General features: G+C 60.1%; 1 protein-coding gene and 1 long non-coding RNA gene across 2 annotated transcripts in view; both read right to left on the bottom strand.

The window, feature by feature from the left end:
- SEMA4D (semaphorin 4D) overlaps positions 1-5,353 on the bottom strand; it is a 91,723-nt gene extending 86,370 nt beyond the window's left edge. The window contains exon 1 of the mRNA XM_039241506.1: positions 5,305-5,353. The gene's annotated coding sequence lies outside the window, so the exon portion shown is untranslated. The remainder of the gene's footprint in view (positions 1-5,304) is intronic.
- A 12,027-nt stretch (positions 5,354-17,380) lies between these two features.
- On the bottom strand, positions 17,381-20,296 carry LOC120237966. Its single transcript, XR_005530095.1, has 3 exons — positions 20,156-20,296; positions 17,870-17,979; positions 17,381-17,599 (listed from the first exon to the last, which is right to left on the bottom strand). It is a non-coding gene; the product is annotated as an uncharacterized LOC120237966 (long non-coding RNA).
- Between the last annotated feature and the right edge of the window lie 2,237 nt (positions 20,297-22,533).

Genomic DNA, 22,533 nt, shown 5'->3' with positions numbered 1-22,533 from the left:
CACTGCCCCGCCACCCCGTGCCCCGCCCGCCCGCCTTCACACCCCAAACACCCATGCGGTGGCCCCCGACATGTGATGTAATCTGATTCCTTCCCTCCCTCGTTGGCCTCCCAAACCCCCAGCCGGACCGCAAGCTCAGAGCGGCCGGCAGCCCCGTATGTCTCACCTTACTGCCAGGGGACGTGCCCCATAGTGGACGGGTGTGCGAGCTGACTGTCCCATCCACACGGCAGAAGGGGTCAGACCTTGTCCAGAGCGACGGCGGCAGCTCCCAGCCCCTCCTGCTCAGAGCAGCACGCCCCTCTCTCCCCCCGCTGCCGTCCACCCTCTCGGTCCCAGAAAACACCGGCAAATGCCACCAAGAGACACCACCCCCAAAGACATGGTGGGAACATGGGAGGGGTGGGCAGCGCTGGCCTCACGGACGGCAGTGGGGGAGAGGGGGACAGCGGCCGTCCCTGCACAATCAAAACACACACCGGTCAGAGCCAAACGCCGCTCCAAATGCTAGATCAAAGCAAACTCTGTTCTGGCTGTTAAAGCCACTGGAATTTCTCGTACCAGGAAAATAGGGAAAAGAAAACAACTTTAGAATGCCAGGCAATTTGTACTTTTTACTTTGCAGACTTACCATTTTTTATGCTTTTTTTGTTAGCATAGATGGAAGTTGTTTAATGTGCCCTCTACTAAATGAAAAGAAAAAACAAACAAGCCGCCACCGAAAATGAGTGGAACTGCCCACAGTGGCCGGCTGGCCACCAGCCGTGGACACCTGCCGGTAAAGGCTCTTGACTATCTTTGTTTCTGTTTCTGGGCCGTAGAGGGGAACAGGCTTCTCCACCTGAACCAGGACTGGGATGGGTCTGAGCCGAGGTTCTCCTTCCCCAGGGCCCAGGACGTAGCACTCAGGACCCAGGACCCTGGACTCCGCAACCAGCACCCAGGCCTCAGGACCCAGCACCCAGGACTCAGCAACCAGCACCCAGGTCTCAGGAACCAGGACCCAGCACCCGGCACCCACCCCCCATCACCCAGGACCACAAAGACTACCTCTGCTGAGCCCTGGCATTGCTGGGTGGCCTGCTGGTGTTTAAGGTTCAGGGTGTGGGTCTCGTCTCCTCTACTGCCAAGGGCAAGGCATCGATGGTGTCTTTTCACGGCCCATGGAACACACGTGCAGAGGGCTGCTGAGCACTGACTCCTGAGGCCTCACGTAAGCCACATCGCCGCTTACCAAGTCGTGCAACAAATCATACCCCATTTTTTAAAAATTTAGGTTTAGAGATTTAGAACATTTAGAAGGGGACATTATATTACCTAACGGAGAGATACCCTTCTTAAAAATTAACTCCTAAACTGCACAAATAATACCCTTATAAGAGAAACTAACGGTACAGAAGGATACGGAAGAGAAAAAAGTACAGGCCTCCCTTCCTCCTCCGGCCCTTCCCTCGCCCTTCCCCCAGTACACACGCATACTTCCTCCCCTGACACACACTCATGCACACGCACACACAAACTCATGCACACATGCCACACAAGTCCACATATATGCACACACGTGCGTGCACACACCCTTCCGCCACCCCTGGCCCCTGGGCCTAGAGCAGCCCCTGCTGTCCACAGCGCGCACTCCACAATTACCAGTTCCACAAACGCTGCGTCCCCTTCCAGATCATTTTCGACAGGTACGCACTGGAAAACCCGCTCCTTCTATACAGTCTACACTAAACAGCACTGTTTGTACTTCATATATGGGTACTTCTTTTGAAGTAATCCTCTGAGCTATCTTGTGAAGGGAAGGGCCCTGCGGCGAGATTCTGGGAGGGGACGTGGGGTTCTTAGATTACCATTAACTTCTTATCACAGAATTCTGAAAATAAATGGAAGTGGACAGAACACAAAGCGGACCTTCAGGCACCCTCCCCAGACCCAACGACTGTCCACGCACAGACAAGGCGGCCCCTCCACGCCCCGCCCCTCCCTGCTAGCAGAAGCAGACCCACATGCTCTCTCGCTTCCCCGCACACACTCCCGTGTCCACTGCTAGCAGGTGAAGGTCATCTCCACCTAGAACCACAGCACCGTTAATACGGAACATGTTGATTCTTTAAAAATCATTTACTCAAAAACTATCAACTGTCTCATAAACACTGTAACTTCCTGAAAGGAACGATTCTTGAGTCACACGCTGGTCTGGTGGTGTTCTGTCCAGAGCCTGCAATCCCTTAGGAGGAACCGGGCAGAGGATGCAGTCGGTGCCTTCATGGGCAGCGTCTGAGACCCCCCCCCGGATCAGGGACCCCAGCCCGCTGGAGGCGCACACAGGCGCCCAGGACGGCACTGGGCCGCTGCCGTGCCCGGGGGGCTGCGTGCGACAGGGCAGCGGGGAGCCGGCTGGGTCACGGCGCCTCCAGCAAAATTGCCCTTGCGTTCAGGGAGGGTCGGGCAAGCTGGAAAGCGAGCCATCAAGGACCTGGGTTGGGCCAATTCGCTCAGCCCCAAATCACCTTAATTGTCGTGCTGACAAACACCACCCCAGCTCCAGGCAGGGCCCGCTCATGCGCCCTTTCGAACCAGCAGGAATTTCCTCCTAGTAAATCCTGGCTTCCCCGCCTCAGCCCCTGGAAGCAAGCGGCCTGGGAATGGCCGTGAGCTGTGCCCAGTCTCAGGTGCCAATGAGCCTGCCTGACCGGCCCTGCTCCGGGGCAACGCCCCGACATGGCCCCAGACGGCCACGGCCCAGCGGTGCGGGAGAAGTGTGGCAGCCGTACCTGCCCAGCCCGGGACAGACCCAAGACAGGACCTCCCGCCGCGCCCCATACTTTCTGCTCGGCCACTTTCCTTCTTACCTTGCATTCTTCCTTCTGCCGCACTGACAGCTCTAGGGGGAGATCACTACCCCCTCCCCCCTCCCTCGGGACTGCAAAGCCTGACATTCTCCCAGCGCCGGCCCCCGACCATCAGTGGACAGCAAATTAATCTGCACACTTTGCGTGGTCAGCCTCCCACACAGCCACCCTGCACGCCTGGTCAGTGGCAGCCCACCGCTGCTGCTCCCCGGGGAGCCACCGCCTGCCACCTCACCTCTGGGAGTCCTTTCCACTAGGCAACGTCTTAGCATGATGACAAAAGTCACTGTACATTATGGGATCGGGAAGTGGATTCACGGCCATGGCAGCAGGGCCTGCCAAGGACTCTGCCCCAGACTCACCCACCACACAGGACTCCGCATCCAGAGGAAGCTCTGCAACCACCCCTCGGTCCTGACTGCCCTCCCCACACCAGGAAGGGAGCCGGGGGGTGGGGAGGGGCCGGAGGCCTGGGCCTGTCCACACTGGGTGTGGGAGAGGCAGCCTCTCTCCAGAAGCACACAGGGCTCTCCATCTTTGCGATGCATTATTGATTCTGCCATGCACTGGCACCGGAGCCGCCCATTAACTGCACCCCCAGGGCCAGCCCAGATGTCCCTGCCCGGTGCAGGGAAGGCCGTCCGGACGAAACCCGCCTCAGATAACCGTCTCGGTGGGGATCACAAGCGAATGATGTCACTGAAGTCATTTCCCCACCCCCAGGGGCCACTGGACCGCTGTGCAGCCCGGCGCTGCACCTCATGTCCCGCCCGAGGGGGCGCACTGCCCGCCAGGGCCTGAGCAAGCCCAGCAGAGCCACCCGGTCGCCAGGGGAGGGGCCAACAGCCGTGTGCCAGTCAGGAGGTGGGTGCGGGGCCCGTGCTCAACGGTGCTATCTCAGAGGCAGAGAGAGGGCAAAGCTCATCATGGGGCTCGAGGCACCCCCACCAGCCCCCAGCTCCTGGCCCTTCAACACCATGCAAGGGAGGGACTGAGCAGAGCCACTGCTCAGTGTCAGTGACTGGTTTTTATGCCCTCCTTTGGCTCATCTGCTGGGGGCACTAGACACTTCAGTCTGAAGTGCAGGCCTGGCTCCCAGGCGCCAGTCCCTGTCCATAGAAACAGCCCCGTGTGTCACTGTCTCCTCCATCCTGAGGCTTCATCCCCGGGACCACATGGTGCCGGAGCTCCTCAGAGCGGGCCGGCCTTATTCTTCTGTGTTTCTGCAGACGACGTGCACAGACACCAGCCGTTCAAGTGACAATCGGGGCATTATCTCCACCAGAACGCTGGCCCTGGCGCCGGCTGAGGCAGCCTGTTTCTGGGACACAGTCAACGTTCCCAAATAACGGTGCCCAGGCAGCCAGCAGGCTGGCTCTGGGCCTGGGGCAGATATGAGGTGACAGGCCACGATGGCACTTCACCCCCTGCAAAGGAAACTTCCGCCCGGTGGCGCCTGGTGGATCTGAATAGACTCAGAACAGGAGGGCCAGCTGCTTGGCCACAAGCCCCAGGTCTGGCCTGGCTTGCAGGAGCCTGGCCGCCCACGGGCCTGGACGTGCTCAAGGTAAGGGGAGGTTTCTAAAACAAAAGCAGGGCAGCTCCGGTCAGCTCGGGGCTGGAAAGCAGGGCCCCGCTCTTGACAACAGGCCTTGTTTTCAGTGCACTGCCCACCTACAGGCTCACATGCACCCCCCCCCAAACACACACACACACACACACACACAGCCCAGCAAATGAACAGAACGACCACCACCCAAGATTCCTGTCCGTGGGCGCTGGCAAAACCCCAGTGGATTCAGCTCCCGGCAGCTCACCAGGCGGCTGCAACAGGTGCAGCCCCTGCGAAAGCTGCTGAGTCTCCTTGGCTGTTCTAGAATCACACAGCCAAAACCCTGAAGGAGGGCGAGGCCTGAAACCCTCACACCGCCAGGGCCCTGACCTGCCCCACCTGTCTGAGTGCTCGCCTCCGGTCGGCTCATGGGGGCCGCGGCCTCCGGACCGAAATAGAAACCCGCGGAGGCCGGGCCAGGCCGATGTGGCCGGAGCCGGCGGGGGCCGAGCGGCCAGGGGCGCGGCGGGCCTGCTCCGCGCGCCGCCCCCCCCGCCCCCCCCCGGCCCCCGCCGCCAGCCCGTGTCGGCTGCGAGCCTTGCGCCCCCAGGGCCACCTGCGCGCCGGCCCCAAGGCTGCCGGGGAGGGGAGGGGTCCCGGGGGTCCTGGGAAGGGTCCGGGGTCCCGGGCTGGCACTCTGGGTGGGTCCGAGGAGGAGGAGTCCGGGAGGGTCCGGGGGTCCGGGGAGGAGTCCGGGGGCTCCGGGCCGGGGGCTCCGGGAGGGTCTGGCGGGGCGGGGGAGGGCTCGGGGGGGCCACCTCGGGCCCGCAGCCCCCGCGAGGCCCGTCGCCCCCGCGCACCTGCCGGGCCCGCGCGCTCCCGCCGCCCGCCGGCCCTTACCTGGCGCGGCGCGTCCCGGCGGAGCCCGGCCCGGCGAGCGCGGACGCAGGAATGGCGGCGGCGGCGGCGGGGCGGGGAGCCGGCGCTCGGGCCGGGCTCGGAGGGGCGGCGAGGCCGGCGGCTCGGGATGCTGCGGCGCGCGAGGGCGCGGAGGCCGGCGCGGGAGGAGGGCGCGGGGCCGCGCGCAGGCCCCGCCCCCGCCCCCCCCCCCCTTCCCGCCGCCGCCTCCTCCCCGCCCGACTCCCGGCCTGCCGACTCCTCCTCCCCCACGTCTCGTTCCCTCCCCTTTGCCCTCCCCTTTCTTCACCTTCCTCCACTCCTCTCCCTCCTCCCACCTCCCCTCTTCCCTCCCTCCCTCCTCCTCCGCCCCCTGCCCCGGCCTGGCCTCTGCTGGGCGCAGCACCGGTTCTGACCAAGTGCCGGCTACCCTCCTCCTCACCACCTGCTGATGGACCTGCGTGCCCCTTCCGGGAGCCCGGCCTGACCCCACCCGTTCCAGGCCCCTGCAGACCCCCAGGGTTTCCTGCACCCCCGGGGCCCTCTTGTGGCTCTGCTGGGAACCTGGCGCACAGATGCGTGGACAAGCCGTGTGCGCCCCCAGGCCGCTTTGGTTGCTCCTCTGCTTCTTAGGAAATCGGACTTTGGGCAAGAACGTTCCAAACAGGCCCCCTGCATTTCCGCGGGCGAGGAGGGCAGGCACCTCCTCCAATCTAGGCTTTCCCACAGCCCTTCTGTGCCCCGTCTGCCAAGCGGCCACTGTCTTCTGCACCGATTGGCAAAGGGTTGCCCGGTGTGGCCCCTGGTGACACGTTTGCACTAATGCAGGGGGAGCGGGGCCCGGGCACCCTCAGAAGGCTGCTCCCTTCTGCCCAGGAGGGAGATGTGCCCCTGGGGAGGCGCTGGCTGGCCCCGCAGGACCGCTGAGGGTGCTTCCTAGACAGAGGAACACCGCTGCCCGTGCAGCAGCGGGGACTTGGCCGCCTGTAGGAGTCGGGGGTGCCTCCCGGCCGGCCGCAGCTGTCTGGGCCGCAGCACCTCCCAGGGGACCCGGGACGGCCCTCCTGGGAACACCCGCTGCACAGAGCCTGAGTGACACTCATAAAGTGAGCCCTCTCCTGAATCACCCGTCCCCTTCTCGGCCTCCCGCCTGTCCCTGCAGGGGCCCCACGCGGCCTGGCAAGGGCTAAGATGGTGGGGCCGGTGCTGAGGGTGCAGCAGGGGCGGGTGGGACCTCCCCCCTCCCCCTGTGGTGGCGGAGGGGGGGGTCATGACCTCGACTCTGATAGGCTCCAGTTCGTCTTTCCTCCCAAGCTTCTCTAAGGAGAGCCCCGGCCCGCCTCCCCCGAGGTGAGGAGAAGGCGGCTGCCTCCGAGGTTGGCCGGGCATCGCCAAGGGAGCCGCCCGCGTGCTCCGCATTCAGTGCTGGTGACCGTACAGGGAAGTGGGGAGCGTCCTTTCCAAGCTCCTTCCAGCTGGAGGGGGCGTGAATCTGTGTCCCCCCTTGGGACTCAAGCTCGGCGGGAAGGGGTCAGGGCAGGACTGTCCTCGCCGCGTCCCATGCGCTGAGCAGGGGCCCACTCTTGGGACGCGTAACTGCAAGCATCTCAGAGGTGGGGGCGAGGCTCCTCTGTATTCCTGACTCATTGGACACGTCTGGAACAGGATGTCCTTGCTTGGCTCCCAAGGACAGCCACCAGCAGGCCGCGGGAGTCGCCACATCAGGAGCCTTCAGCCTGACAAATGGATGTGTGAGCAGGAGACGGCGGAATCCAGGTGTCTGCGGAAGTGTCCAGGAAGAAGGATTACCCTGTGGGGCTATGAAGGGCAGGAGGACACAGGGGACAGAGGGATGGAAATTAGATTACAGAGTAGATTTCCGCCCACTGGGAGGGCTTGCTGGCCCGTCCGCCTGCCAAAGGGGCGGCCGCCCTGGAGGAGCGTCTAGACGGGTCCTGGGGCCTCCACCGCCTGAGCCGCAGATGGGCCTGCAGTGGGGTGACCGCCAGAGCCTGTCCCGGCCGCTAGACCCGTGCCACGCTGTCGTTAGCGCCCTGACCTGGAGCGGGTGCGTCCGGGTCGGCATCGATGCGGTGACCCTCTGCGGCCTGTGTCCTCATTTGTTTGAGGGGGAACGAGAGGATTCAGCGTGAACACCACTCGCTCCGCACCCCCCCCAGAGGGCCTCCGGGCCGGCGGCCTCGCCCGGGGCACACGGGGTGACCCATTTCATCTTTTTGTTCTTGTCATCATTTTACACTCTTTTTTTATTTTTCATTTTTTAAATTTCAGAGCGAGCTCATGAATGGTGGAGAGGAACAGAGAGAATCCCAAGCAGCCCCCTCACTCCATGTGGAGCCCAACGCAGGGCTCGGTACCACGAACACTGAGATCATGACCTGAGCCAGAATCGAGTCAGACACTCAGCCAACCCACTGAGCCCCCCAGGTGCCCCCATTGTGGGACTTCTTAAAGCCATACACGAGCGGCTTCATGAGCCCTGTGCACAGGGTAGCGGCCCTGTGTCCCCTCTGACACGCTCTGGCCCCCCAGTGCTCACCTGAAGCGTATCGCTGACAGCTTCTCCACCAATTGGTCTTGCAGCTTCTCCAGAAATGCAGTGTTTGGATCCGTAGGTCATGCTATGTGGAGCACCTCTGCATTTCTCTGGCACCGTCTCCATGGGGGGAGCACCATCTCTGTGGAGGAGAGCATTATTTCCGGGAGGGACACCATCTCCATGGGGGGAGCACCGTCTCTGTGTGTGGGGGAGCATCATCTCCACGTGGGGGAGTATCATCTCCAGGGTGGAGCACTATCTCTCTGTGGGGAGCACAATCACGGCACGGACGCTATGAAATCCACTATGAAGGGAAGCCCTGTGCAGCTGCTCAGGTACCGCAGACTCTGCTCGTTCCCACCCTGGCCAGCGTGGACGAGGGATCCACCCCCTTCCCCACCTCCGTGCCTCCAGGTGCAGCAGAACATGGATGCAGTCATCTCTGAGCGGTTTGGTCGGCCATGTGGGGAAGGTCTGAGCAAGGGCGGAGGTGTTTTCGAAGGGCTGGTGCGCCGTGTTCCACCTGTGCCTGCAGGTGCATCCCCAGCGGGGGCTGTGAGCGGGGGCTCAGCACACGGGCTGTCAACACAGAGAAGTGACAGCCCCTGCAGAGACGGGCCTTGGGGGCAGAGGTAATGTCTGGGGAGCGTGTGCCTTGTCCACGTCTGGGGAAATGTGTGAGTGTGACTGCCAGGTGCCGGCTGCAGACGGCATGATTGCCACCCCACTCCTTCTGCCTGTCACCCCCCTGGACCAGGCCCACCTCCAGGGAGCCCGCCAACAGACAGAGGGCCCTCCTGGGTCTCAGCAGGCACCTCACATCAGAGCGCCCTCGGGGGACCGCACCAGATGCAAAGTCTCTTTTCTAGAAGGCTGCGTTCGGGCAGCAGCGTATAGATGAAAGCCTTGCCAAGCCCTCACTGTGTTTCCAGCGCCCTCGATGTTCTAGCTGTCAGACCCCTAAGCGCCAGCTTCCTCTGGTGAAGGAGTATAACCCAGCCTTCACGCACACACGCGTTTCACTCCGTTGTCACGTGCACACAGCCCAAACTTTCCAGGGAGCAGGGCTGGCGGAGGCGCCCAGCACTTCCCCAGCTGGATCCGGGAGAGCGGGAATCGGGGACAGCGGAACGGGCCTCTGGCGCACTGCCCCGGCGGACCAGGCGCCTCACCAGAGCCGCTGTCCTCGGTTGACCTGCACCAGCAATGCCTTCCTGACCCCCAGAGCTGCCCGCCGAGCCAGCGACAGAGCTGTGGCGCCTCCCTGTGCCCCTCCCTCCTGCCAAGGCCCACCCGGCGTTAGTGACCGCCGAGGCTCAGCCCCAGCATCGAGTCCCCAGCCTGACCCACGCGGCCCGGGCGGGGCAGGGCAGCGCACCCTCGTCACCTTGCCCACATCGCCTTGCACCTCCCCATCGCATCTCCCCTGTGCCAGGGGCCTCGACAACGGACTCCTGGGGTGTCCTCTGTAGTCTGGCCCTTGTTTTAAGCCTCTAGAGCCTAGTGACCTCTCTGGACCTCTTTTCAGAATAATGGTCTTAAATGTATAAAATAAAACGCAGGATTAGAAAGCAAACCTATCATACTGCAATCTGGTTATCAGCATATGTTAAATGATGATCTCCCTGCTCCTTTGTTTACAGGCTGAGTAACACACTCCAGCCGCGATCGGGTGTGATAAGCTATAATTTTGCAGTGGGAGTGAGCTGCTCGGTGTTTCGAGATGTGACGTGAAGATATCTGTCATTCTGGCCGCTTGTCCTGCTTACACACCTGGGCTGCTCTGACTCATGAAGGAAATGCTACATTTTAGTTAGGGTTACTAGGGGGTAAACCATAGCTCTCTTCCCTGATCCATTCTGTCTGCACAGAAACTTCAAAAGCCTCTCTGGATTAAGAATTCCTATTTTGGGGGCACCTGGGTGGCTCAGCTGATTGAGCAACTGAGTCTTGATTTCAGTTCAGGTCATGACCCCAGAGTCTTGAGATTAAGGCCCGAAGCAGGCTCTGTGCTAAGCATGGAGCCTGCTTGGGATTCTCTCTCTCCCTCTGGCCCTCTCCCCAGCTTATGTTCTTGCTTTCTGAAAATAAGTAAACATTTTTTGAAAAAGAATCACCATTTTAAAGAATTTAAAGAATCACCAGATTTTATATACCCACCTAGCACAATGCTAATATAAAATCGCCCCCAAATGTGTTTGTATTATTATTAGGGAAGGAGATGGGACTCTTAGTTGCAAGTGACAGGAGTTCAGCTCACATCTTGGATCGCTTACCTCTAAAGGTGCTGCAGGTACAGCTAGATCCAGGGGCTGAGACGCCGTTGTTGGGCTTCCTCCTGCCCTCTGACTGCCTCTGGTTCTGCTGGGGGGGGAGGGTTCCCCTCTCCTGCCATGATCCACAATAATGACAAAGACTCTCTCTCTCACCACACCGAGAGTCTCATGGAAGGAGTACGCTTGGGTCTCAGGCCCAACCCATGAACTTATAACCCTGAACAGGATGGAGAGCCACGACCGGTCAGACCTGGGCCACCTGCCTGCGCCCGGGCAGGGTGTGTCCACCATCTCCCAGAACCTCGGGGCTGGGTGGGAGCCGCACCCTGGTGAAAGGATGGTGCTGAGCACACAGAACCAGCCCGGGTCCCGCTGTGTTAGAGCCAGAGGGCGAATGTGCATTCACAGTGCACTCTTTGGGGGCATGGTTTGCTGAAACACAGTGGCTTACGAAGGGGGACGTCTCTTTACTTCTAACGTCACGTTGCCAGAGGTGGACAGGCAGACTGTGGGCAGCACAGCCATCCTCCACCTGTGGAGAGGAAGGGCAGGCTCACAGATCCAGTGGGACAGGAAGTGGCACGCATCAGCTCTGTCACATACCCTTGACCAGGACTTAGTCACAGGGCCGCTTGCAGCTGCAAGGGAAGCTGGGACGTGCAGTTGCTAGCTGAGGGACCGGGAGCCCAGCTTCAAGGAGACTGCATTAAGGAAGGGGAAGTAGGTATAAATGCCAATTAAGGAACTGCCCCCCAACACACTAGTGTAATTAGTGCTGTAAGAAACGTACGTTCGAGCTACTCGCCCACGAGAATTCTACAGTTGACAATACCACGCGCCGGCGAGGACGTGGACCAGCTGGTGGGGGCGTGGAACAGTACAGCTGCTTCGGAAATTGCTCCAGCAGCACCGTTAGAGGCAGACAGGCGCACGCTCTCTGGCCTGGCAGTCCCTCTTCTGGGCGTAGACCCCGCAAAGCTGAGGGCACATGTCACAAAAGGGCGTGTGCAAGAAGGCTTGTAGTTGCCTTATGATAACCTCAGGCTGAGGGCCGTCCCGTGGACAACAGCAGGAGGGCAGAGGAATCCCGCGTTCACACGGTGGACACCGCTCCGCAGCGGAAGAGGAGGGGCCCCGCCAGGACACGGATGAATCTCCGAGACACGGTTCTGAGCGTCAGGAGTCCCACTCAAAAGTGCACAGTCTGCAGGTTGCTTACCGTCCATCAAGTCTGGTTAGAGGCCCTGCCCCGACTGGAGTTCCCAGTGGGCAGAGGCGGCTCTCGGAGACGCTATGCCCGATACCCCAGGGCTCGAGGTCCCCCCTCCCAGCATGTGGGCGGGTCACGCTGGCCCCCTTGTCTCGACGAGTGACAGTCCGGACAGGGGCATGGCATCTGCATTTATTCTGCATGTTTGTGCCCCTTTGAGGCAGGATCTGGGCCCCGGTGTTTACACTTCCTGGAGGTGCCTCCCCGCACACAGCGTGTTGGGGTGTGCGTGCAAATGTGGGCAATGACAGAGGCATGCGGTCATAAAGTCACCTGCCCAGGAACCGCAGGCCACCTCGCAACCCCGCACCCACCTCGGCCACCAGTGGGGGTCAGCCGACCCTGGGGACAGAACCCCCAGTGACCGGACGCCCCTCTGGGTCATCAGGGCTTGGACAGCATGAGGAACTGGGTTCTCCCAGGAGAAAACCGGGGGTCTCAGCACCGCCACTCTGATCTGGCACTGAGACCCAGCCTCCCCCTCGCACGGCCGAGCCACTTCGGACCCGGCCTGCGGGTCTCTATACCTGCTGCTCCCCTTTCCTTAAGACCCTTAGTCTTGTCGGTGGAGGCGCTGGCTGTCGCTGAGGGTGCCGTGTGGCTCATCTCCCTGGCGGAGAGGAGATGTAGAGGAAGAAATGGCTTCGAGTGAGAACACCACAGGCCCACAGATGACTCCGTCTACCTGCAACAGTCCTGTTCCGAAGGAGGGGATTGTGAAGAAGCCCGGCTGAGGGAGTGTGCTCTACGAATTCCGGAATTGCCTGTGGAAACAGGCCACTTCGCATCAGGACATAGGACATAGGACACCCTATGCGGGGCCAGCTCTCTGCACAAAACACCTGCAAAATACCTGACTGCTGCTCAAACTGAGCCAAAGTCATTGTTTTAAGTTCATTCATTTATTTTGAGAGAGAGAGAGAGAGAGAGCGCACCCATGAGCAGAGGAGGGGCAGAGAGAGAGGGATAGAGAGGATCCCAAGCGGACTCTGCGCTGTCAGTGCAGACCCCGATGTGGGGCTCAAACCCACAACCCTGGGATCGTGGCTTGAGCCGAAATCACAAGTCAGACGCTCAACCGACTCAGCCACCTAGGCACCCCAGCTAAAGTCGTTTTGAAAGAGAGCGTGTTTGCGAAGATTGAGTTTTAACCAGAATCAAGGTGAAGGTCTCTATTGTGGAGGCAACATGCAAGCTGGAGTGAAGGAAGCATCTGGAAGGAGACGCTGGAGAAGGCCTCGGTTTCCACAGGAATCGCTGTGTGCACCACGTGGGGCCCACTGCGCATGCTCCACAGTCACTACACGCGCACTGAAAGTGAGCCGACCGACAATGCCAGCCCTCCTTCCCCCACATGCGGGGTCGTGCAGTCTGAGACGTCAGGAGCCCCTTCCTCCAGGCCGCCGACCCCTGTTCTCCATGAGATCTGGCCTGAATTCCTGTCCCTCTGTCTGTCTGTTTGCACGGTGAGCCTGTCTGGTTTGAACTACCCTGCAGGTCACCCTTGAGTGGGCCACACAGCTCTGCCCCATTCCTTCTAAAATCACGCAAACCACAAGCACGAGGGAGAAAACGGTGCGATCCGACACCCCGAGGTGCAGTTTAAAGTGCTGCTTGCGCGGCTGCCAGCCCACGCTCCAGAGGAGCCCTTTCCACGCCGGGGACTGCCTACCGCAAGGCGCTCCTGTGTTCCCTGGTCATCATCCTGAGGCGGGAGACGACCCTGTCTTTGGAGGAGACAGGCCCTGGCAGCCAGCAGCTCACGTCCCTGGCCCCCCTACATCCTAGAACACGTATGTGTGTCATTGTCCAACCCTGGGCTCACTGGGCACTTTTCCCCCTCACCCGCAGCAGTTTTCCCAAGTGAGGTGACAGGCCAGCATCCTGTGTGTCGCCCCCTCTGACCTGCTCACCGTCCCTTGACCCCATCCACCTGCCACTGGGTCACTTTTACATCCTGAAGTTTCTGGGTTGGAACCTATAAAGACAGAAGGTGGAAAGCACATGTGTGTGATCACTGGTCCATCGCCGCCACGCCTGCAGAATGGGTGAGGGCCACACCCATCCAGGGAAGGGGGAAGGGAGCAGGGACCCCGGGCCACTGACCTGGGCTGCGAAGGGGCAGGGGGCTCCGCTCCTGACTCTCCCCCATGCCTCCAGTGGTTGCCCCGAAGCTTTGCTGGGCTGCCCGTTTGTTCTCCTGGACTTTCTTTCTTTTTTTTTTTTTTTTTAATTTTTAAAAATGTTTTATTTATTTCCCTGGTCCCGGGGAGAGGATGCTGCGCTTTCGCGGCCGCCTCTCCGCCTGCCCCTTTGTGCACCCTGCTTCCTCCTCCAGCCCTCTGCCGCCTTGTCATTCCAGGGTCCAAGTCCCAATTTCCACGAGCCTCTTCTTGCTTTCAAAAGTGCCCTTTGCTTGTGTCTGATTTTATTTATTTATTTATTTATTTATTTATTTATTTTTTAATATTTTTATTTATTTCTAGGAGAGAGAGAGAGACAGCGTGAGCAGGGGAGGGTCAGAGAGAGAGGGAGTCACAGACTCTGAAACAGGCTCCAGGCTCTGAGCTGCAGTCAGCACAGAGCCAGACGCGGGGCTCGAACCCACGAACCGCGAGATCATGACCCAAGCGAAAGTCGGACGCTTAACCGACTAAGCCACCCAGGCGCCCCTGCTTGTGTCTGATTTTAATGTCACAGACATACTCTGTCTCTTTTTTCCGAGGGTTTTCATTTTCCTCTTTGGGGAGATTTTTAAATTCCACGTGATTTTCTTTATCTCTTCCGAGCTCCTTCCCTCGCTGGCTGATCGGTTTGTTTCTCTCTTTCAGCTGTGAGCAGACCCTTGCGGTGACCCTGGGCTCACCGGGCCATCAGGGGTGAGCCCTGATGTCCTGAGTGGTGACAGAGGACCCGCAGTGCGGCGCTCGGGCAGGGCCGGCCCCTCTGCGGCCGACTCTGAGTCTTTCCTCTGTGGCTGTGATTTGCCTGGGGACGGAGTGGGGCCAGCCCCCCGCCGGAAGCTGGGAGGGAAGCTCTGTCCCTCACAGTGGTGGTCACCTCCGGGCCTCGTGTCTCTGAGTGCACGTGGGTGTCCCACTGCTTCCTCCAGTGACCAGCCGCCTGCCACGGGCCTCCACTGTCCTGCTCTGGGATCTGTGATCCCCAACTCTTTCCTCGACCCCACGGCCAGACCGCCGTGGCACTGGCCCTCTGCTCTCCTGCCTGCACGTTGGTGACTCGAGTCCAGCTGTTTCCAGCTCCCAAAATGTCGTCAATGCTTTCAACTACTGTCAGTTCTTCTCTCACGCCCCGGCTGCTCACTTCCTCCCCAACGTTTCTGCGAGAGAGCCTCCAGACTGGCAGAGAAACGGCGGGAACCGGAGAGCCACCTCAGGAACAGCCCCCAGGAATTCAGCCCCCACCACCACGCTCGCTGGGTGGCACCTCGCGCCCATGCCTCCGGTCAGTCCATCTCATTTTGAAAAGTGCATTTCTGACCAAGGCTGCGCGGCAACGGTGTTTCCCGTCCAGCTTGTGTCCGCTTGTGGTCTCTGTACGTCTCCACCTCTGAGGAAGCTGTTTGGGACGCACGCTCTCTTTGCCTCTCCCGTCCCCAGGGCTGCTCTGGGCTCCACCGGCTCCTCTCCTGCGGGGTGGGGAGGGGGGTCTTCAAGGGCCTCCAGTGAGCCTTCGTGTCTGTCTGTCATCTGGAAGCAGAAGACGCGGGTAACAGCATAGGCTGCTGGCTGGGCTCCCCCGCGCTCCCGCCCCTGGGTCGGCCTTCCTAGCGGGGAAGGGTTCCTGGGGCGCCGCGCGGGCAGGGCTGGGGGTGGGCCAGCCAGACCGCAGGGTGGGGGCCGCGATGCCGTCCCCACGACCAGGCCCCCACACTGTGCGGGTGAGCGTGGGCCACGCGACTCCGGAGGCGGTGTGAGGCCCGCAGGGAGTGAGGCTGGGAGGGGCCGGGGGGCTCCACTGGCGGCAGCTGACCATCCTCCCTGGTCTTGTCCATCCTCCCCGGCCCGATCCTCCCTCGGCTTGACCCTGGCTGGCAGCTTGGCCACCCACCGCTTCACACGCCCCTGCTGGTCCCTGGGCTCCAGAGACAGTGGCCTTCCTCACACTGTCACCAGAAGAGGCAAAATCACAGTGCCTGCCCCCCCCCCCCCACCGGTTCTGTTCCTGATGGAGCCACATCGCCCCCTCACCAGCCCCCACAATGTGAGCACCGGGAGAGTCTGAGCTCACTTTTACAGGGATGCCTCTGCTGTCTTGGTTCCCACGTGTTCCTTTCTGGAAGCACATGACGGTGTCGTGCCTGCGGTGTTAAGTAACTGTGCCGAGCGCTACTCAACGAGCCGGGTACTTGCCTGCCGGGTGAAACAGGGCTTCAAGCATGTGGTGGTGGCTCTCATCATGCTTGACACTTACGGGTCTCAGCTCTGAGCTCCTGCAAGTCCGAAAAAGCACCGCCTCTCCCACGAACCGGGCCACACGCCGCCCCGGGGCCCCGGGCCCCCGGGGTCTCCCTCCTCCTCCGTGCTCCCTCCCTCCTGGAGCCACGAGCGCCCAAACCCAGGGATTTCCTGGGAGTGCGGGAGCTCAGGTGGCCTGGACGTTTGCGCATGTGCGTCATGGGGTGACCACCTGCATGTGAAAGATTGATGACGTTGAAAACACGGTTTCCACGGAGCATGCGCAGGGCCCCTGGGCTGGGGTGGACTCCGTGGCCAGATATTTAAGTTTTACCACCAAGTGTTGAAAACATACAAGACGTATTGAAAGAGGACACAGCCAGTACCTGTGTGCAGGACTCGGGCTGCCAGCACAGCAAGGGCCCCCGGGGGCCCCCCCCCCCCCCCCCCCCCCCCCCCCCCGCAACGCCCTTGGGGTCGGTCTCCCTGCCCTGTGTGATGGGAGCTGGGGGTCTGTGCGCCCTGGGGGCTCTTGCATTCTCTGGCAGGTTGTGAACTTTATAGAAACACTTCACGTGCCCCGCTCAGGGGTTCTTTGGGGACATCGTCGGGGGACCAGGGTGTGAAAGGTGGCAAGACCGACGTCATTCCTGTCCCGATTCACAGGGTTCCAGCCTCCTCTGAGCTTCAGGGAACCTCGCCGTCCACAGACCGCTCTGCTGGCTGCACACGGCCTCTCTAATTACTGTTCATCACCTCCCGATTCTGCACCTCATGCCAAAGTCAGATGGTGCTTTTTCCCCATCTGCTGTCACAATCTGCTCAAACTGTCACATTCCGAGAGCTCTTGGGAAATCGTAGAGCCCAGAAAGGGAGACGAATGTGCCCCCACCAGACTTCCTACTGACAGTGTTCTGGTCCACAGTCCCGTCCTGGGATTCTCGGTATATACTGTCGAGTTCAGAAAACTCACTCTTTTCTCTGATGTCCATTGTGAGTGGCATAGAAGTAACTACCAAGACTCAGGCAGGACTAACTCCCGAACCTCAATATGTTCTGCTCTCTAATAAATAATATTTAATGAAGAGGCTTCTCATCTCTAGCCTCTCACAAATATTTTTAGCTGATAGAGAAAAAACTAAAGGACACGAATACCTTGGTTTGCAAGGCATAATTTGTTCTGGAAACACGCCTGTAATCCAAAGCACTTGTATATCAAAGTGAATTGCAAGAACCTCAGTTGTGATCACGTGATGTTCAGAGTCACACACGACTTGTATCACAGACTTGTATCGCAAGATGTCACTCGTTGACCAAGTTACAATTTATCAGGAACGCCCATCTTGTGGAGCATGTATGGGAGGAGTTACTCGTAGTCCAAGCTCTCACTGTAACGGAAACTCAGAAGATTCATTCGTTCACAGTCCAAAAATATTCATACAAAAATGATTACCAAACTGTAATACAAAATAATAAAGAAAATACAAAATACAGAGAAAAATAAACCAATGACCCTGCACTTGCCTTTGAAAACCTTCGTGGCTGGTGTGAGGGAGACCAGAGAGGAGGGACACCGTGTAGGAAGACTTTCACTATCACTAATGGAATCAATGTTCTCTGTTGGCTCGATGGAACCTTCTTCTGCAGGGGGGCCGCTGTGTATGCTCGAGCGGACGTTGACTACAGCCCAGCGTTAATAAACTCTGGTCACACACTGCATGTGATGTAACCGGCAATAAGGCAGCAGAGGACAGGGTCTCTATCTGAAGACGGCCTGCCGGAGAAGGAAGGAAAGCTCACTCTTGTGCAGAAAAGCAAAGGACCGTCCACAGGGGCTTCAAAGTGACAAAAACCACATGAGTGCCACTGGTGGGCACCTTCCAATGTTCTGAAAAACTGATCTCTACCAAACACTGTGGCCTGAGACGGAGCATTTGAGCATGGGAGATGATTACCCACAATCCCACAGACAGTGAAGGAGGGAGGGAGGGGGAGAGAGAACCACTGGCTTGGTTGTGATCAGGTGATGTTTGGTGCCATGCACCTCCTATCACAAGACATGGCTGTTCATCAAGTCAACACGTGTGAGTGTTCACGGAACAAGTCTCTCGCAGCCCAGGGTCTACTGCACGTGCTCACGCCACACACCGGAATCTGAAAGTGCAAGATGAAAACATTTCAGGAGAGATGGGGGGCGGGGGCAGCCGGCCATCCTGGGGGTGAGCTTCTCCGGTGTGCAGGAGGCACCTTCCTTTCTTGCCACGGAGAGCTCTGCGGAGCCACCCTGGAGACGTGCTGATGGCCAGGGTGCCCCCAGGCCGGGACAGGGGAGCCCAGCTGAGTGGGCGGGTCTGGCACAGCCCAGGTGACTGGCGGAAGCGACTACAGGTCTATTTACTGCAGAGGTTGCTGGGGAACAAATCCCATTCAGACCGGAGCAGTCCTCCCTCCCACTGTGTTTTCCAGGGGACACGTGGCCAGGGCTTCCTCACGGCTCAGGGACCTGTCCCAGCCCCACAGCGGTCCCCTTGACCCTGCCCCGACTAGCCTGCAGGTGAGGAGGGTGCCCAGTGCCACCACCTGCAGCTCTGATCTCCGTAGGAAGGTCACCCTGTAGTGGCGTGCTGGGTCCGCTTTGGGGGCAGAAAACAGGCCCGTCCCATGGCCTGTAAAATGCACACTTTCTGGGTGAACTTGCTCAGATGGTTTGCACGTTTAATTCCATCGGGTCATTACCATCTCTAGCGCCCTGCAACTGTGAGAGTGCAGCCAGCTCAAGCTGGAAGCATGTCCCCTCTCTTCCTGTCCCAGCCCCATTTCTATCCCCAAAGGCCATGCTGTCCCTGAGACCAGCCAGTGGGTGGTGACCCTTGGGAACAAGGGTCCTGCCGCTCTTTGGAGGGTTTGCTGCTTCCCCGATGCTCCGGATGCCCTGATCGGAAATGTTCCTCTTCCCCCCCCCACCCCCGCACCGAGGTAGGCCCAGCACATTGGCCACAGCCTGCGGGGGCTATTCCACCAGGGCCAGGGGGCAGCCCTCTGCCTCTCTGGGGGTCCTGGATTCGAGGTGGCGGGCTCAGGGCAGCCGGAAAGGCCTCCTCCACCATGCTGTCCTTGGGGCTCGGGCTTCAACGCTAACAGCACCAGCAATTCCGAGTGCGTCTGTGCTAGGATCTTCACCCCACTCTGCAGAGGCAGGTGTCCGTGGTTCTGAGAAGGACCTGGGACGATGGTGCTCCAGGGGCACCGGGAGGGCGACAGGCTGGACCCCTCTCCCTTTGGCGTCTGAGGCTTCTCTCCTCTCCCACGAGCCGAGCAGATGAGGGAAAGCAGGTGTGCTCTGCAGATGACCTCACCCCTACCATGAGTTCATCCCAGTGCCTCCTCGGGACCAGGCAGCCTACAAGGGTCCTATAAAGGTCGTTTCGGGGACAGAAGAGAGACCGGGGTGAGGAAACGAAGGGAAGACGGCCAGTCTGCTGCGCAGCCGGGGAGGAGGCCCCAGCAGGACCTGTGGCCAGGAGCCCCGAGACTGGGAAGCTCAGCCTTGCTCAGGGATTCTGCCCCCGGAGGGCCCTGCTGGACCGCCTGCTTGTCACCCGGGGCCTAGCGTCAAGGCTTTTCCGGCCAGCCTTGTGCACGCGTGAGGGGTGTGCGTCCCAGCACCGGGGACAGCAGAGGGAGGCCAGCAGGCCATCTCTGGGGCCTGTCGGGAGGGGCCTGGGCCCTGCCCTGGGACCACTGCATGGACTTGCGGCCTTTGCAGGTCCCTGCCCAGCAACCTAGCGTGCACATTTTTAGATACTCAGAAACAGTTCCGTTTCCCTGGCAGATCCAGGTCTTCACTCTCACAAGAAAAGCTGCTCTAGATATTCTTATGTGAGTCTTTGGCGGGGGATGGGGGGCAGGCGGCACATGTTTTCATCTGTCCTGGTTAACAGGACAGGTGAGTCCCTCCCTCCAGGGAAGCCGCCAGACGCTTGCCGGTGGCCCCACCACTCACAGTCCCATCCGCGCTCGGCTTCCGGTGCCAGGCCCTGGCCAGCACGCGTGCTGTGGGCTGCCCCAGGCCGTCCGTGCTGGGCTGACCCCCAGGGGGCGCCCCTGGCATTTCCCAACTGCATATGGTGAGAGAAGATCTCACACTCCCGGTGGCGAAACACCAGCCCGGGAGGCGCCGCCGACGGGTAGTCCGAGTCAGACCCGTCTGCACAGCGTTCTGAGCCAGATTAGCTGCAAGTTCCACGTGCAGGCTGATCCCCATCTTGGGGAGCTCCCGGAGAGGCTGTCCGTGCAGCTGGTCCTGCCTGCACCCCCGGCCTCCTCTTACCTGTGGGAGGGGGTCTGCGAGGCCATCGATGCCTCAGCGGGATTCTGGTTGGGTGGACACTGGGCGGGAACTCCCTGGACCGCTTTTGTTTCAAAGACGAGTGTGCCCTGTTGGCTGTGTTGCTCACGTTTTCACGTTCTTCCCTCTCTAATCCGAACAGAATCGAGATTTGACCTTGTTTAGCAGCTCTGAACATAGACCCTGCTGGAAATGAGTCATATCTGGGACCCTCCTCACCCAACCCACACTCAGGGAAGACACTGCCCTCACTTCCTTGACCTGCCGGAAGAACCCAGTTCTACGTTTATGTAGCCGGCAGAGAGGTCTTGGCCCAGAGAAGAGAGGGTTCCCCCAGCCCTTTAGGCTACACTAGTCACAGCAATAAGGCCACTTTCCTCTGCCGCGACTGTTCCAGGGGGTGAATGGCACCCTGCAAGGCAAAAAAAAAAAAAAAAGAAAAATCACCTGGGACTCCGTCAACTTTCCCCCTGCCCCTTCCTTCCAGTGTGGGATGTGGGTGTCACGCCTGGAGCTCTGGTAGCTATTTTGTAACAAGGAGGCGGCCGGCATGAGGGGTAAAGGTCCTCGGGCTGGGAATGCAAACAGAAGGTCAGGACGTCCCCAGCTGTGGGGTGTCTTTAGCTCCAGCCTCAGCTCTGACAAGTTCTTCTGTGACACCATTAAGTGTTGTTACTGTAAGAGCCCCTCTGACATGGGCTTTCTCATTTCTCACATTTGCAGCCCAAGCTTCTTATTTGGAAATAGCTTTACGAAACGTCAGCCTGAGCAGGCGTCACTTCACACAGACCTATTCGGTCCTGTCCCACGAGGCAGAACTGCTGTGTTTTTCACCCCTCGTCCTGTAAACATCGTTTGTCAGCAGACAGGGCAGGAGCAGGGGAGCTGGGGGTGTCACCTCCAGATGGAGGAGGAGGTGGGAGGCTGCCCGCTGGCCCCGCGGACTGTGGAGGCCGCGCGCAGGCAGGAGGGGGTCTAACCAGGCAGCAGTGTCCCGGCGGGGGGTCACGTCTTCCTGGGCCCCCACAGCTCCCCAGGCCGGTTCTGTGGCCAGTGGGACTCCTGAGGCTCCATCGAGGAGGCTGTGCAGCTGTGCCCACTTCTCTGGGGACACCTGCCTGGGTCGTGTCCATGTGACAAGCTGGATTGAGGGTACCCAGCCCAGGGACCACATGGAGGGAGAGAGACAGACACTGAGAGAAACAGAGACAGGGCGGGACCTGTGTGCAGCAGGTCGTTCAGAGGCCACGTTCCAGCCTCTGCAGCCCAGGTCTTGGCTGCGGCACTGAGGGGCCCTGGGCTGGATCACTGCAGAATAGGGTGGCCGCCCCTGCTGACCGGGGTGTTGTCTCTCAGGGGGCTGCTGCCCAGAGAATCATCTCAGGCTGTAGGAGGCCCGGGTCCTGGTGGGACAAACAGAGCAGACCCCAGGCATCTAGAAGCTTCTCTGGGGAGAGCAGGGTGGGGGAGCCAGAGGGATGTATGCTGGCGAGGGCAGCTGAGCTTGAACCCCCAAACTGGACTTTGCTGGGCCAGTCACCCTGCCTCCAAACATCAAAATGCCCAGACGGAAGCAACAGCACGTCTTGTTTGTCACGACGTCTTGGCTGCACATGTCAGGAAGTCCCCAGGCTCTCCCACAAGGGGTCTCTAATTCCAAGCTTCCCCACGCAGCAGGGGTCTCGTGCGAGGTCACCTGGGCCACTTCCCACGTGTGGAAGCCAGTGTAGAGACCAGCACGAGGGACAAACCTGCTGAGGCAGAATCGTGCACATCTGGCCCACATCTGTCCACCGTGGGCAGGTCTCCGGGATGGACGGGATGGGGGTGTCTGCTCCGTCCTGTCGCCCCCAGCTTAGCAGAGGTTCACAAGTGGCCTCAGTCCTCAGAGGTGACGGCCCTGCCCTGCATTGACCTATGTCTCCTGGCTCCCCGGAGTCCTTGGAAGGCAGTAAGGGCCCCATCGGTTGGGCCATCTTAGGTGCAGAAGCGAGTGCTGGAGACACTTTCTCACAGGCCTGGACTTTGCACCTAAGCCCCTAAAATCTCCGCACGGCTGGCTGTTCTTTTTCATTTGTAAAACTTAAAAACATTTTAGCGAGAACAGCATCTAGTCAGGGTGTAGGGCACAGTGACACGAGGCACACGTACCAGGGACACGATGACCGGAGCCGAGCTCTGGGCCCCCTTCTCCCCCCACTCAGTTACCGTCCGGGTGTGGTCACAGCACCTGAGGCCACGCACACTCAGCCGACTGTGAGCAGGTCACCGTGCCGGGTGCCGGGTCTCTGCCTGGGTCACTGCCACCACGGGCCTCCCCAGCCGCTCTGAACCTTTATGGGCAGCGGGGCCATTAGACA

Source organism: Hyaena hyaena, unplaced genomic scaffold (assembly GCF_003009895.1).
Source record: "Hyaena hyaena isolate Hyena2069 unplaced genomic scaffold, ASM300989v1 scaffold_194, whole genome shotgun sequence".
Taxonomy (NCBI): domain Eukaryota; kingdom Metazoa; phylum Chordata; class Mammalia; order Carnivora; family Hyaenidae; genus Hyaena; species Hyaena hyaena.
The sequence above is the reverse complement of the archived record's forward strand: the minus strand, read 5'-3'. Positions and strand labels throughout refer to the sequence as shown.